Source organism: Aethalodelphis obliquidens, unplaced genomic scaffold (assembly GCF_003676395.1).
Source record: "Aethalodelphis obliquidens isolate GAN/ISIS:26980383/991018 unplaced genomic scaffold, ASM367639v1 scaffold52, whole genome shotgun sequence".
Classification (NCBI taxonomy): Eukaryota; Metazoa; Chordata; class Mammalia; order Artiodactyla; family Delphinidae; genus Aethalodelphis; species Aethalodelphis obliquidens.
The window spans coordinates 5,249,542-5,264,636 of NW_020837996.1; the positions used below are offsets into that span (position 1 = coordinate 5,249,542).

A 15,095-nucleotide genomic window follows, 5' to 3' on the forward strand; every position below is an offset into this window, starting at 1 on the left:
ATACAGTTAACGCTCGGTGAGCTGCAGCCACCCACAGCATCTGAATCAGACTGTCACTTTCCATTTAAACGATGGGGAACCTTTTTTTCTTTTCCTTTTCTGGCCACGCTGGGTCTTCGTTGCTGTGTGCGGGCTTTCTCTAGTTGTGGAGAGCGGGGGCTACTCTTGGTTGCAGAAGAGGCTTCTCATGGTGGTGGCTTCTCTTGTTGCGGAGCACGGGCTCTAGGCACACGGGCTTCAGTAGTTGTGGCACGTGGCTCAGTAGTTGTGGTGCACGGGCTTAGTTACTCCACAGAATGTGGGATCTTCCCAGAACAGGGCTCGAACCTGTGTCCCCTGCATTGGCAGGCGGATTCTTAACCACTGCGCCACCAGGGAATTCCTGGGGAGCCTTCTTAATTGACTGGGGAGCCCTCACGAGGGGGAAGAATAAGTTGGGAGGCCCCCATGTGACTGAGACAAGATGAGCCAAGGGGGATCCTGAGGTCGCCATCACGATCCCTCCTGGCCCCTCCCCCTCCCCCTCCTACAGGCTCTCCCCCTGCTCACCTACATCCTCCCCCCATGACTCCCACGGAGGAGAAGTTGCCCAGAAATGAGACCCTGGAGGTATGTTTGAACACCCTGAGAGAAATCCCATAGACAGGCAGACCGTACAGAGGAGCAAGTGGTTCTTTAAAAAATAAAACACACCTCAGCTACTTGGTAAGCCCAATGCAGAAAGGAGAGACAACTTCCACTAAGATGCAGGGGGAAAACCACCCTCAGAGCCAAACCACTCTCTGGGGGCCAGATCATCAGGCCTCTTGCTAAAGACGCCATCAGCACATCACTGCAATCCAAGACTCGTACAAAGGATCAGACTGCCCCCAAGAACCTGTTACCTCCTACGCCCCTCAAAGCCAGGGAGGCTTTCGTTGCCCTCAGGATGAGGTCCAAGCTCCCTGAAAGATGACCCAGCCCCCGCCAACCTTTCTCCAGACTTAACTCTGTTCTCACGTCTTCCCCGAATGCGTTCTACCCTCCTGTTCCTCCAGAGAACCTGCTCTCTCTTATATCCATGCTTGGAGGGCTTCCCGCATAGTGTTTCCTGAAGTGATTTACTTCCTCCGTTGCCCCATTTGCTGCCACCCCCAAACCCTTCACCTGGCTAAGTCCTGCTCATCTTCCATGCTCACACCCGATGTCTCTTTCTTTGAAGAGACTCCCCTACCCATGGCGCCTCACACTCAAGCCACCACAAAAACGTATCATCGATGCCCGCCACTCCAATGGACTCCTACAGCATGTGGCTTCCTCATGGTGGGTGCTCATCACACTGCATTGAAATGAACCCTTTTCTTTTATGACTCTTTCACTACCCAGTGAGCTCTGGGGGAACATCTCAATTCACTGCTGTAGCCCAGTACCCATCCCAGTTCCTGCAGATCAAGGGTGCTTGGGAGGGTTTTGAGGAAGGAATACATGAACAGGAGTAGGGTTCTCCACTCTATAAAAACACTCAGCACCACGTGGGGAACCGTAGTTCTCAGATGGCCCCACAGAACCTCAGCAGCATGAAACCTATAAAACAGCTGAGACTCACTGTTTCCTACTTTCCTCTACCCCGGCCATGGCCTTTCCCTCTAGGGAGCCACTCCACCTGACTCAATCACATCGAAGCCAAGAGCATGAGCTCTCGAGTACATAAGTCCCTGGGTTCCAAACGCTTTGTGCTACTTACTGCTGTGGGAGCTTAGCAAAGTTACTCAACTTCTCTGTGCCTCAGCTTCCTAAACCGGAGCTCACTGTGTAGCTGTGAGGATTAAATGAAATAGAATTCACAGCCTTTAAAAGGGCACCTGGTCCACAGTAACTGCACAGTGATGCTACTTATTATCACACCTCTTCACTCCCGGGAGAGGCTGTCTTGGCAGTTCATCACCTCCTTACTGGGGGAGCTAACACATGCTTGGACTAACCTGTCATTACTCTCCTGCACTTCCCTTGGTCTTGTTGATGTTTTTGTGCTGTCTGCCCTGATGGATGGAATAATCCCTGAAGGTCAAGATGCCCTCTCACTTGTATTGTGGGCCCTGTAGTGACTCTGCATAGAGAGCTGGAGAACCAAACAGTTTGACTGACTGCACATCTGGGTGATCTTTCTCTTCTGCAGGGTGACGCCTTAGATGGATGGTATGGTGCACAGCACCCGGCTTCTGAACACGAGGTAGGAGAGGGTATCACTGCCCCCAGGACCAGGCACTCTTACAAACTGGCCACCACCGAAGAAGGGGGTGCCTTCCTTACCAAAAGACGTAAGCAAACATGGTGGTCACATCATAGCCCATGGCTGAGAGGATCCAGAAAATCCTACAAGTGCCCCTGGAAAATCCTGGTTTGAACCCATTATTTTGTCCCTGTATAACTATTTTTCTCAGGACAACAAGAAGATTCATTTTAAAACACAAACGTGCTCATGTCTCTCTCTCTCTCATACATACACACACCTACACACACACCCACACACCCTGCTTGGAACTCTTAAAGTCATCCCGCTGTTTTCAGAATCACCTGAAAGACTTAACATGACCTTTAGGACCAGCATTACCGCCCCTGCCCATCCTCTCAGGGCCCACCCTGGCCTGCTCCCCTGGGCTCCAGCCACAGCGGCCTTTCTTTAGCTATTACACAGGCCAAGCACCTCCTTGCCGCAGGACCAAGATGCACAGCGTTCTTCTGCCTGAAACACCCTCCTTCCATGCCCAGCCGCTCACCTAGATCACTCGCCCCATCTCTCCTGAGCTCAAATGTCACTTTCTCAGAAAGTACTTCCCTTATCCTCGATGTGAATTTGGTCTCCCTATTACTCCCTCAGAGGACCCCATCTTTTCTCACAACACTTAGCACATCTTATAATTGCATAGTTATTTGTGTGTTTATTTGCTTACCATTGACGTTTCCTACCCACGGCTAAGTTCCAAAATGGGCAGGACCATGACTGTTTGCTATTCCAGTTTTATCCCGGGTGACCCACAGTGCTAGGCACATGGTGAACTGCTAATCAACTCTTTGCTTGTCTTTATCAATTTACTTAAATTAAATTCCACAACAGGTTTTACATGCGTCTTGGTAATAGGAGGAAATATTTTTCAGTTTTTTTCACCATCAAGAGCTCTTTTCTTGCTCCCCCTCTCCCAACAGACTTCATGTATTGAAAGACAGCAGGTAGCAAACTCTACATATTAAGTCATAATTAACTTACTTTATCACCTTATTCATCAAAGGCATGTATAACGAATTAGTAGCAGTGGACAAAGGAGATGACATTCTTGACATAATTACAGCCAAATCAGAGAAACACTAGCTCCAGAAGATCTCTTTGGCGTAAAAGTCCTGATATGCCCTGCCTCCTGCCAGCCAGTCTTCTCCTGACATTTCCCACATGCCCTTGCCCCACCAAATAACCAAGTTCAGGTAGAGGGAGCAACATTCATTTCCCTGCCTAGACTAGGCACACCTTTGACTTTGCCTCTCCCTTCATCTTCACGTACTTGAACTCCTACTCATCCTAAAAAGTGTAGCTCAAGGGTCACCTCCAACAGGAAGCATTTCCCCACTACAGAAATGGGTCAGGGTCCTGGTAGGTAGATTTCCACAGTACCCCAAAGTTGCTTAGAGCTTGCCTCTTACCACACTGTCTGTAGCTTGCCCATCTCATCCTTTAGACTGGAGAACGTCAAGGTATTCCTGATGCCCAACACAATCTTTGGCACATATCAGGTGTTTGATAAAAATATATTGGGAGGGAGAAAGGAGAGAAGGGAGGAAGGAAGGAAGGGAGGAAGGGAGGAAGGGAGGAAAGGAAAAGAGAGTTTGTGGTTTCTAGTCATGGGGAAAAAAGATAGGACATTTTGGGAAAATCCCATCATCTTAGTAGAGAGAAATGACATAATTGAAAATCAATACCAATTAGTATATTGTTAGGGTATGGAGGCCTGATAGCATTAATTAGGGCTATAGGACTCCAGAATATTTTTTTTCTGTGAAACCTGAGGCAAAGAAAATAAGACATAAAAACTTCTGGAGTTAAAAAAAGCACAGTATGAACATAGCGGAGACCCACTGGTTAGGCAGTCTTCATGCATCGACAAGGAGTGGAGAGGAACACCGTGAGCCTCACCTTTGACAGCAATATCTTCCCTGAACAAAATGTGATATGCAGAGATCCTTTCCCAGGACACTAATCTCCAACAAAAGCAATTCAAAGTCAAAGGCCTTCCCAGACCTGCTCCAAACTCAAGTCTCCAAGTGGCTCTGCACAGCCCAGGACAAAAATTCATATTCTCCATTACTGATCTTTTTGGCCCCTCTAGCTATCTGCAGATCCACTTGAGGAGGGCAAGACTGGCTCGTTTCTGACACACACGATCGTAGCCATTGATTCTGGTGCTGACTTAGCACCATGTTTCTAGGTGGTAGGCAGGCTCTCCCACCAAGGTCTTATTATATCTGCCTCTGCAGGGAGAAAGCCAGGAATACTGGCCCCATTCATGGACAGTGGAATAGAAGGCTCATTGCAGGGTGCCAGCCACTCTCAGGATCGGAAGCCCTTTTTCTACCTACTGAGCCATTCTGTGTGGGCATCCTCAATGCAAGAGTAGGTGTGGTTCAATTTCCCTTAGTTCAGTTCAACAGTCCCTTTGTCATCACAATCCTTGTTGCTAACACTTACTAACATCTTATTAGATGCCTAGCACTCTGTCTCATCATCTCTTTTCATCCACACATCAGCCATTTGAGACAGGTCCCTTTTACTCACCATTTAGCATTTTATATACTTGGAAACCAAGACACAGAGAGCATACACCATTCACCCAAACGAGATTTAAACCCAGATCTATCTGACTCTACAGCCTGAGTCCTTACCCACTGGGCACTACTGTTGAAATCACCATTCTACCACCTTTCATTTCTTCCCTGTAGCCTCTGTGGTTGCTTAAGTTTTCCATCTGATCATCTCACTTATTGCTTCCTATAATCACAGGGATTGGCAGACTATGGCCTACACCTCATCCACTCCCTGTTTGCGTAAATAAGGCTTTACTGCAATACCACCAGGCTCATTCATTTATGTATTACCTATGGGTGCTTTCATGCTACAATGACAGAACTGAATAGTTGTAACAGAGACCTCCAGAGCTGCAAATATTTACTATCTGACCCTGGATAGAAATAGTCTGCCAACCTCTGATACAACAGATAAGGCAAACACTTGCCAAAAGCTTACCTTTTATTATCTCATTTAACACATACTACAATTGCATGTGTGTGTGCGCGTGGTGCACACGCACAGGGTACTCTTATCAATCCCATTTTACAGACAGAGAAACTGAGGCTCAAAGAGCTCACAGCTAATAAATGATAGAGCCAGAATTCAAACGCAGGCTGTCAGGCTCCAGAGCCCATGCTCCTAGCCATATGCTACAGCTGTCTGCTATGAGCCTGGCACTGTGGAGGCACTGGCCATACATGCTGAGCAGGATATGGCCTTGTCCCAAAAGAGCCCCAGTGAGGGAGGAGGTGATGGCAGTCCAGCTGATGAATGCCTGGATGGAGGAGAGCAGGGCTGGGGCTGTGGGAGCCCCAGGGATGTGCACTTGCTTATGTCGATGGCAGATGGGACACACAGGAGGTTGGTGACAAGTGACACAGTCACTTCTGACAAGGGGAACATTTCCTGAAATCTGCTGACAATTGCTTGGCCAAATGATTTGCTAATAGTCTTTATCTTAAGTAATAATTTAAAAAGGGATTTGGTTGCTCTAGCCGGCCTGCTCCTTGATTTCTAAGGGAGCAGATTTGTAGGAAATGGGTTTTGTTATAGCTGTTAATCTACATTCAAGGGAGAAAAGCTCATCTCATCTTTGGAGAGTCTGCTCCTATATTACATGGACTTGGAAAATATGAAAGTGGCCTGGGGTGCAGGAGTCATCTCTACTCTCCCTGGCAGTGCCATGAACCTCCCCACTTGGCCCTGAAAGTTTGGCCGTCCAGACAAACGTCTGCATGGGCAGGGAGCTCACTACCTAACAGCCAGTTCACCCCACTGTTGGATTACTTGAGTTTGGGGGAATTTTTACCTTTAGCTGAGACTTAGTTTGCATCCTTGAGGCACTCAACCAAGGAGTTCTGATTCCTTTTTTCAGACACATCGCAGAAAAATGCTGCCCCCATCCCCCTACTTGACGGGGTAGTGAAGTCTTCACCTGGAACCTATTTCTCTCATATGGGTTAAAGAACTCACATTCCTTCAACCAATTTTATCGTGATACTTCCCAAATCTCATCAGAATTATCTTTTCTATTGGAGTTTAGGACTGAAATTTTAGATTTGAAAAAACTTTTTATAGTGAATATTCTCATGGTAAATTTTTCTTAGAGCTCAAAGCTATGAAAAAGGTCATTACTTGTGATGAAATGACACATTTTATGTACTAAGTAATGATAATGACATGCCCCACGGGGTTTCCCTTTTTGCCATGGTTTACTAGGAAGCTCACACCAAAGTTTATGCTCAGTTTTTCTCCTCTTTCCTAACTCTGTTTTTTGCTTCCTATCTTCTGTTAGTTACTATTGCTTTTAGTTTTATGATATCTGCTTTTTTATGGTAAACTATCACGTTCATTCACTTCTATATCAGTCAGTTCTCACAAACGCTGAGTGTAGTAGGTAGGAGATGAATGATAAATACATGTGTTTCATAGATGAGAGTTTGAGCAGCATATCTGGTGAGTGATAGAAGCCTTTGTTGGTTCTCACACTTTGATGGTAATGATGGTGATGATGATGCCAAGAGTCATGATACTAGGAATGATAACAGGAGCCAACATTTATTCAGTGCTCATGGCCTCCCCTGAATGCTTTACAAGTGTAATTTCATTTAAACTTTACAGCCAACTTATGAAGTAATGTTATTAGCCACATATTACAGATGGAGAAACCGAAGCACACAGAGGTTAGGTAGTTTACCCTAAGTCGTAGATTCAGAAAACGGCAGAGCCAGCATCAAAAGCTGGGCAGCCCATCTTCAAAATGTATGCCCTTGTCCACCGTGCTATACTACCTAAGTGATCTGACCACTCCAAACTGCTCCACAGGGATCCTGGTATTTCAGATGAAGACAGCGATTCATAGCAACTCTGGCCTGTGCGGCTGTGGACCTCATTCTAGGGAATATTGAGGTGAGCTTTAGGGAGCTGCTCACCATCACCCCCCCCCAACACACACACCCAGCAGCAGTGTTTCTGGCTCCCTCCTCCTGTCCCAGTGCTCTGGGTGCCCCTCCCAGCCCCTGTGCCTCTGCTCAGCAAGCCAACCTCCAACACAAGACCAGCAGGAATTGTGGAGGGTGGCCAGGGCCTGGCTTGAGACCATGCCATTTGTATAAAGGTCTCGTTCAAGCAAGACAAGGGCAGGGGATGGGGGTGGGGGCAATCAGGGGACAATGGCCAAGCCAGAAAACAGGAAAGAAGGAAGGAAGGAAGCCAAGAGGTCTGCTGCCTGGGGGAGCTCTCAGCAGCATAGGATAATGAATGCCAGGTGCTTCTCCCCAGGCTAGGGGCAGGGGTGGAGACTCGGGGGGAACTGCAGGTGGCTAAGAGTGAGGACCCCTGGGCCCTGGAAAAGCAGTCTGCCCAGCTCAGTGCTTTTCTCCATCTCCTACCCTGGAGGGTAAGAAGGGGGCTGAGGCTGCCTGGCCCTCTCTGCCCACATGTCCTTCCCCTTGCAAGAAGGAAGGGAGGGAATGGACAGGAAGGCAGAGAAGAAAAGGAGAAATAAGGAGAAGGAGGGAAGATGTTTAAACACGAGCTTTCATCTTTTTTTTTTTTTTTCAAGCTTTCATCCTTTTGTGATTTGACCAGTATCAGTATGCCACAGGGCGTCCTTGTCATTAGGCCAACACCGTGGGCCCATCAAGTGAGAGGCAATGAGAGGTGTCCTCGCCCACCTGTGACTTGCAAGGGAGGCAGATGGGGTTTCAGAACCAGCACTTGTGGGGACCATACGGGAAGCCAGAAGGGGACACTGATTCCAGCAATGGTCTGAGGTGTCTGCACTAGAGGACCGGGACAGAGTCAGAGAGGAGGAAATGAACAACAAAAGCCACAGAGACATCTGTGGCCCCTTGGGAATCACCAAGCCTCGTGGGGAACACGGAAACCAGAGGAGACATTTGACGGCATTTTCTCCTTAAAGCTCACTTGTATTACTTCACTTCACTCCTTAATGTTACTTGAGATTTGCCACAGCTCCCAGCAGGCACTTTCAAACCCTGGGATTTTGTCCTCCGTCCCCTGTGTGGGCTGGGGCCCAAGGCATCATGGTAATTGTGGTAAAAATGAGAACAATGGAAGCCACTGTATTTGAGCACCTACTACACGCCGCACATGTTACAGGCTGGGCACACCGTTTGCTCGGCTCAGAATCGAGGGATGGGCTCTTTAACAGCACCGGAGTCCTGCGCAGTCTGCAAACTTCTGCCTGCCACAGAGTTCTCCGTTCATCTGTGATTAGATCAGACCATAAACTTCCCACCCTTCCCTTCTCCTTGTGAAAATTCTGCAGTGCAGGCAGGGATCCAGCAGCGGGAAAGCCTTCACTGCAGCTGCCTGCCAATGCTTTGCGGTACTGGGGTGGGTGGAGTGCTGCAGAGTCCAGGACCTGACAATGACAATTGTCCCTGCCGGTTCTGCGGTGCGGGTCCCCGACAAGGCCGTGCTGTGGGCCACTTCTGTTGGCCCTCACCCAAGGCCCCTCTGGTGGGCGCTGGCCTTCCCTCCAGCCCCAATGGACACTCCCTGATCTAAAAAGTTTTGAGGTCCCTTTGGCCATAGCAGACCACACTCAACTTGGGTAAATCTCTCCCCTCCCTTCCACAATTTCCTCATCTGCAGAATGGGAGTGATAATGTCTGGTCTTGGCAGAAATTGGTGTGAGGCCCAAATGGGCCAGTAAATCTGAAAACACTCTGAAAAAACCTTAGCATTTCTATTAAAGACCAAAGGGTCACTGGAGTCATTCTTATTTCTAGTATAACTACTAGAATTTTAATCAACCAAATGCATTTGGCTGGTTTACACAGGAGTATAGGTCCCTTTGGAACGGGGAGACTTGAGCTGATGGAGAAGAGGACTGAGATGTAACCACTCAACCCTGTGCCCCACTTTCATCTGACACAGAATTACTCCTCTGATGACAAATATAAAATGGTCCAGATTCTTCTGCATGTCTGAGCAGGCAGCTCCCCCAGTGTCAGGCCTCGGGAAGAGTAAATCGAATTCTTTAAAGTTCAAAGAGTATAACCTTAAAAATGGTAAGAAAACGTCCCGAGTGATGTAGTGAAATAAAATGCAGTGAGAGAGATCAGAAAATCTTTCTGGAAAAAATTCAAAAGGCCGAGTAAAATACCGAGATATCTCATCAGACTATTGCTCTTTCCTTTGTGAGAAGAAGCTGGAAGAAGCGACCCGCAATTGCATCTGAAGGTAGTAACACTTCTACCCTGGAGAGAGCAAGCTGGAGGTGATCTTTCTGATGCACCAGCAGGAACAGCTAGTGCCTCTAGCTAGGGGATGTGTGGACCAGAGAACTGTCCCTGCAGGGCAGGTACGCTAAGGTTTGTAGGAGAAGCAATTCCAAGGGATACTGAGTTCCCACCCTTGACACTGAACAGCCAAAGGAATGAATCGCTGACCCACAGACTCTTCTTAAAGATGCAAGGGAGAATGAGAAGGCAAGCGAAGGGTATGGAGAAGAAGAAAAGAAAAGGAGAAGGGGACAAGGATGAGGAAGGAGGGTGTGATAAAGACAATGCAAGAGAGGTGTCAGGGCAAAGAGAGCGGGGGGAGATGGAGAGGGAAATCAGGAGGAGGAGAAGGGCAAGAGAAGACAGAAGAGGGGAATAAAAGGAGAGAGGAGAGGGAACAGAGGAGGAAGGCTTCGCTGGATTTGTAACCTTTTCTTTCTGAAGCTAGGCTGTAGGTTCGCAGTGATTGCCATGTTCGCTGTACTCTCCTCTGTGCTGTTTTGCATGCCTGGAACATTTCATAATTTAAAAAAGGAAGAGAAGGGAGAAGAAAGAATAAGAATAAAGAGGCGAGAACCCAGGGCATGCAGGTCCACAGGGGCCTGGTTCAGGTTCTTCTCCACGAGCACGGCGACTCCCATAGCATTTTGGGTTTTGCCCCACTCATCTTGGGGAGGCTTCTGCTCGTCCTGGAAGAGAGGGCGGCCGCCACACTGGGTCTGCATTTTCAGGATGTTCGGCGCCCTCATGGTTCTCCTCAGCCAATTCCCAGAAGAGTGGCCCATGCTCTCCAGAGCCACATCATCAAAACAGAAGCCCAGAGCGAACTGTGTGGCTGACAGGGTCTTGGGGCTCCAGCCAGTGTCAGGCCTGAGACTCTGAGGTGGGAGAGCCAAGTTCAGGACATTGGTCCACCAGAGACCTCCCGGCCCCACATAATATCGATCTGCAAGAGCTTTCCCAGAGATCTCTGTCTCATGGAGGCTAAACAATATGCTACTAAATAACCAAGAGATCACTGAAGAAATCAAAGAGGAAATCAAAATATACCTCAGTGCTAAGACCCAGCTGCACTCAACGACCAGCAAGCTCCAGTGCTGGACGCCCCATGCCAAACAGCCAGCAAGACAGGAACACAACCCCACCCATTAGCAGAGAGGCTGCCTAGAATCATAATAAGGTCACAGACACCCCAAAACACACCACCGGATGTGGTCCTGCCCACCAGGAAGACAAGATCCAGCCTCATCCACCAGAACACAGGCACCAGTCCCCTCCACCAGGAAGCCTACACAGCCCACTGAACCAACTTTACCCTCTGGGTGCAGACACCAAAAACAATGGGAACTACGAACCTGCAGCCTGCAAAAGGAGACCCCAAACACAGTAAGATAAGCAAAATGAGAAGACAGAGAAATATGCAGCAGATGAAGGAGCAAGGTAAAAACCCACCAGACCAAACAAATGAGGAGGAAATAGGCAGTCTACCTGAAAAAGAATTCAGAGTAATGATAGTAAAGATGATCCAAAAGCTTGGAAATAGAATGGAGAAAATACAAGCACTGTTTAACAAGGACACAGAAGAACTGAAGAGCAGACAGTGATAAACAACACAATAAATGAAATTAAAAATTCTCTAGAAGGAAATAAATAGCAGAATAACTAAGGCAGAAGAACGGATAAGTGACCCGGAGGATAAAATAGTGTAACTAACTACCGCAGAGCAGAATAAAGAGAAAAGAATGAAAAGAATTGAGGACACCCTCAGAGGCCTCTGGGACAACATTAAATGCACCAACATTCGAATTATAGGGATCCCAGAAGAAGAAGAGAAAAAGAAAGGGACTGAGAAAATATTTGAAGAGATTATAGTTGAAAACTTCCCTAATATGGGAAAGGAAATAGTCAATCAAGTCCAGGAAGCGCAGAGTCCCATACAGAATAAATCCAAGGAGAAACACGCCAAGACACATATTAATCAAACTATCAAAAATTAAATACAGAAAGCTGGAGTAGCAATTCTCATATCAGACAAAATAGACTTTAAAATAAAGACTATTACAAGAGACAAAGAAGGACACTACATAATGATCAAGGGATCGATCCAAGAAGAAGATATAACAATTGTAAATATTTATTCACCCAACATAGGAGCACCTCAATACATAAGGCAAATGCTAACAGCCATAAAAGGGGAAGTCAACAGTAACACTGTAATAGTAGGGGACTTTAACACCCGACTTTCACCAGTGGACAGATCGTCCAAAATGAAAATAAATAAGGAAACATGAGCTTTAAATGACACATTAAACAAGATGGACTTAATTGATATTTATAGGACATACCATCCAAAAACAACAGAATAAACTTTCTTCTCAAGTGCTCATGGAACATTCTCCAGGATAGATCATATCTTGGGTCACAAATCAAGCCTTGGTAAACTTAAGAAAATTAAAATTGTATCAAGTATCTTTTCCAACCACAATGCTATGAGACTAGACACCAATTACAGGAAAAAAAACACTGTAAAAAATACAAAGACATGGAGGCTAAACAATACGCTACTAAATAACCAAGAGATCACTGAAGAAATCAAAGAGGAAATCAAAAAATACCTAGAAACAAATGACAATGAAAACATGATGATCCAAAACCTATGGGATGCAGCAAAAGCAGTTCAAAGAGGGAAGTTTATAGCAATACAATCCTACCTCAAGAAACAAGAAATATCTCAAATAAAAAATCTAACCTTACACCTAAACCAATTAGAGAAAGAAGAAAAAAACCCCAAAGTCAGCAGAAGGAAAGAAATAAAAAAAATCAGATCAGAAGGACTTCCCTGGTGGCGCAGTGGTTAAGAATCTGCCTGCCAATGAAGGGGACACGGGCTCGAGCCCTGGTCCGGGAAGATCCCAAATGCTGCAGAGCAACTAAGCCCACGTGCCACAACTACTGAGCCTGCGCTCTAGAGCCTGTGAACCACAACTACTGATCCTGCGTGCCACAACTACTGACGCCTGTGCACCTAGAGTCCGTGCTCCACAACAAGAGAAGCCACCGCAATAAGAAGTCCATGCACTGCAACGAAGAGTAGCCCCTGCTCACCGCAACTAGAGAAAGCCTGTGTGCAGCAACAAAGACCCAACGCAGCCAAAAATTAAATTAATTAATTAATTAAAAATAAGAACAGAAAAAGAAATGAAGTACACTAGCAAAGATCAATAAAACTAAAAGCTGGTTCTTTGAGAAGATAAACAAAATTGATAAACCATTAGCCAGACTCATCAAGAAAAAAAGGGAGAAGACTCAGATCAACAGAATTAGAAAGGAAAAAGGAGAAGTAACAACTGACACTGCAGAAATACAAAGGATCATGAGAGATTACTACAAGCAACTATACGCCAATAAAATGGACAAGCTGGAAGAAGTGGACAAATTCTTAGAAATGCACAACCTTCTGAAACGGAACCAGGAAGAAACAGAAAATATAAACAGACCAAACACAAGCACTGAAATTGAAACTGTCATTAAAAATCCTCCAACAAACAAAAGCCCAGGAGCAGATGGCTTCACAGGAGAATTCTATGAAACATTCAGAGAAGAGCTAACACCTATCCTTCTCAAACTCTTCCAAACTATAGCAGAGGGAGGAACACTCCCAAACTCATTCTACGAGGCCACCATCACCCTGATACCAAAACCAGACAAGGATGTCACAAAGAAAGAAAATTGCAGGCCAATATCACTGATAAACACATACGCAAAGAGGTAATATCAACAAAATGTAAAATGCCTAGGTACTAGGTTAGACTTAACCTAGTAAGTTTTAATTGCTCATTCTGCAAAAGGGAGGTCATATACAAAAGGCCATTTTAAGGATTAAATGCCAAGTGCTAACACAGTGCTTGGTAATAACAAGTTTTTAATACATATTTGCTAATATTAATAAAAATAATTATTGTTGACTGTGAGATTAGGTAGTGGGCTCCCTGTCGCTACAGGTATCCAGGCAGGCTTACTTATTACAGGAAGAAGACGATGGAGAGAAGACTTAGCCTTGGAAGGAGGGGATGAGCTACTGGATTCTTCCAGATCTAAAAATTCTGCTGTTGTTGAAACACAAAACTGATTTTTTAAATGGAGTTGTTTGGGATTGTTGTGCAGAGTGACTGGGGAGCCCTTCACCAACAGGGCCATCTCCCCAGAGTTACAGGGCGATGCAGCTCTCATAGGCCAGCCCTGCTTTTCAGACAGGTGAGGCAAGTGTTCCCCCAGACTGCCCATTCTCTGTACCAAGAATGGCTCTACCTGCTCTGGAGAAGCTGCAGATAGCAGCTCTACATGCTCTCCCGCATTCACAAAAAGGAAAGCTAACTGCGTGGTGACAACAGTATTAACAGCAACAGCAAGCCCACGCTGATCACTTACTGTGTCCTGAGCTCTGCGCTGAGGGCTTTGCATGCATTGTCTTATTACTTCCCCCAACAGACCCGTGCATATGTAGCGCCTATGCTATATGTGTCATCCCCATTTGACAGATGAAAGCAATGAGGCTTGGAGGGAATAAGTATTGTCAAAAACCCTTCAGCCAGTAAGGGACAGGGGTTTGAACCCAGAATGTGAGAAGTAGTTGCAGGACCTCATGATAAGCTGACAACTCATTAGCATTAGATGAATCCTTTCCTCTTTCAGGACCTGCCACTACCTGTGCCAGCCCCACTGGGTCAGGTGACCCTTCTCAAGGTAGCTGGGAGCTGGGAAAGCTGAAATTGCCATGGGCATTATCTAGTAATTCCTGGGGAGAGCAGAACACTGAGAAACAAGGCTTAAGCTGCACCCACAAAACAGCACCCCAAGCAGCAGGATGAAGAACATCTTGGGAGCAAAGCCCCGGTGCTTAGAGAAGCCAGAGGTTTCGACCTTAATGATAAGGCCAAGTACCATAGAGACAGAATACTCCCTCAGAGACATCCAAATACTTGCGGACTGTTTTACCACTTTCATTTTCTTGTAATATCCTTTGGTCAACTCAAGCAGGCTTCAAACTTGCCTCATTCCACTTCTGTGGGCTCCCTCAGACTAGCAGCAAACAGGTTCACTTTGCCATGGCAAGGCCAGGGCACAACCCCTGCATCTCTCCAGACCTGCACAGGTCCTCAAACTCTGTACTCAAATCACTAATACCATCTGCCCCGAATACCAGGAGGATGCCAAGGGGACAAAGTCATAACCTCATGTGCAAGAACATGGACTTTGGAGTCATAGACTCCTGGGTTCATGTCTCAGCTCCTCCACTGGGTACTTATCCTCTCTGAGCCTCAGTTTCCTCATCAGTCCAATGGGGATCATAATACCTCATAGTTTTGTTCCAAGGATTAATGAGATAATGTAATACTGGGAAAGCAGTGGAGCATTGAGGCTAAGAGCACAGGCTCTGGTGCCAGACTGTTTAAGTTCAGACGCTGGCTCTGTCACTAACTGTGTGTCCCTGGGCCTCAGCATATTCAATTGTAATATGGGGATAATAA

The 15,095-nt window shown here is 46.5% G+C and overlaps 1 protein-coding gene across 2 annotated transcripts in view; it reads right to left on the reverse strand.

Annotated features, from left to right (window-relative positions):
* Positions 1 to 15,095, reverse strand: part of DOCK2 (dedicator of cytokinesis 2) — a 407,498-nt gene that overhangs the window by 174,261 nt on the left and 218,142 nt on the right. The window lies entirely within an intron of this gene.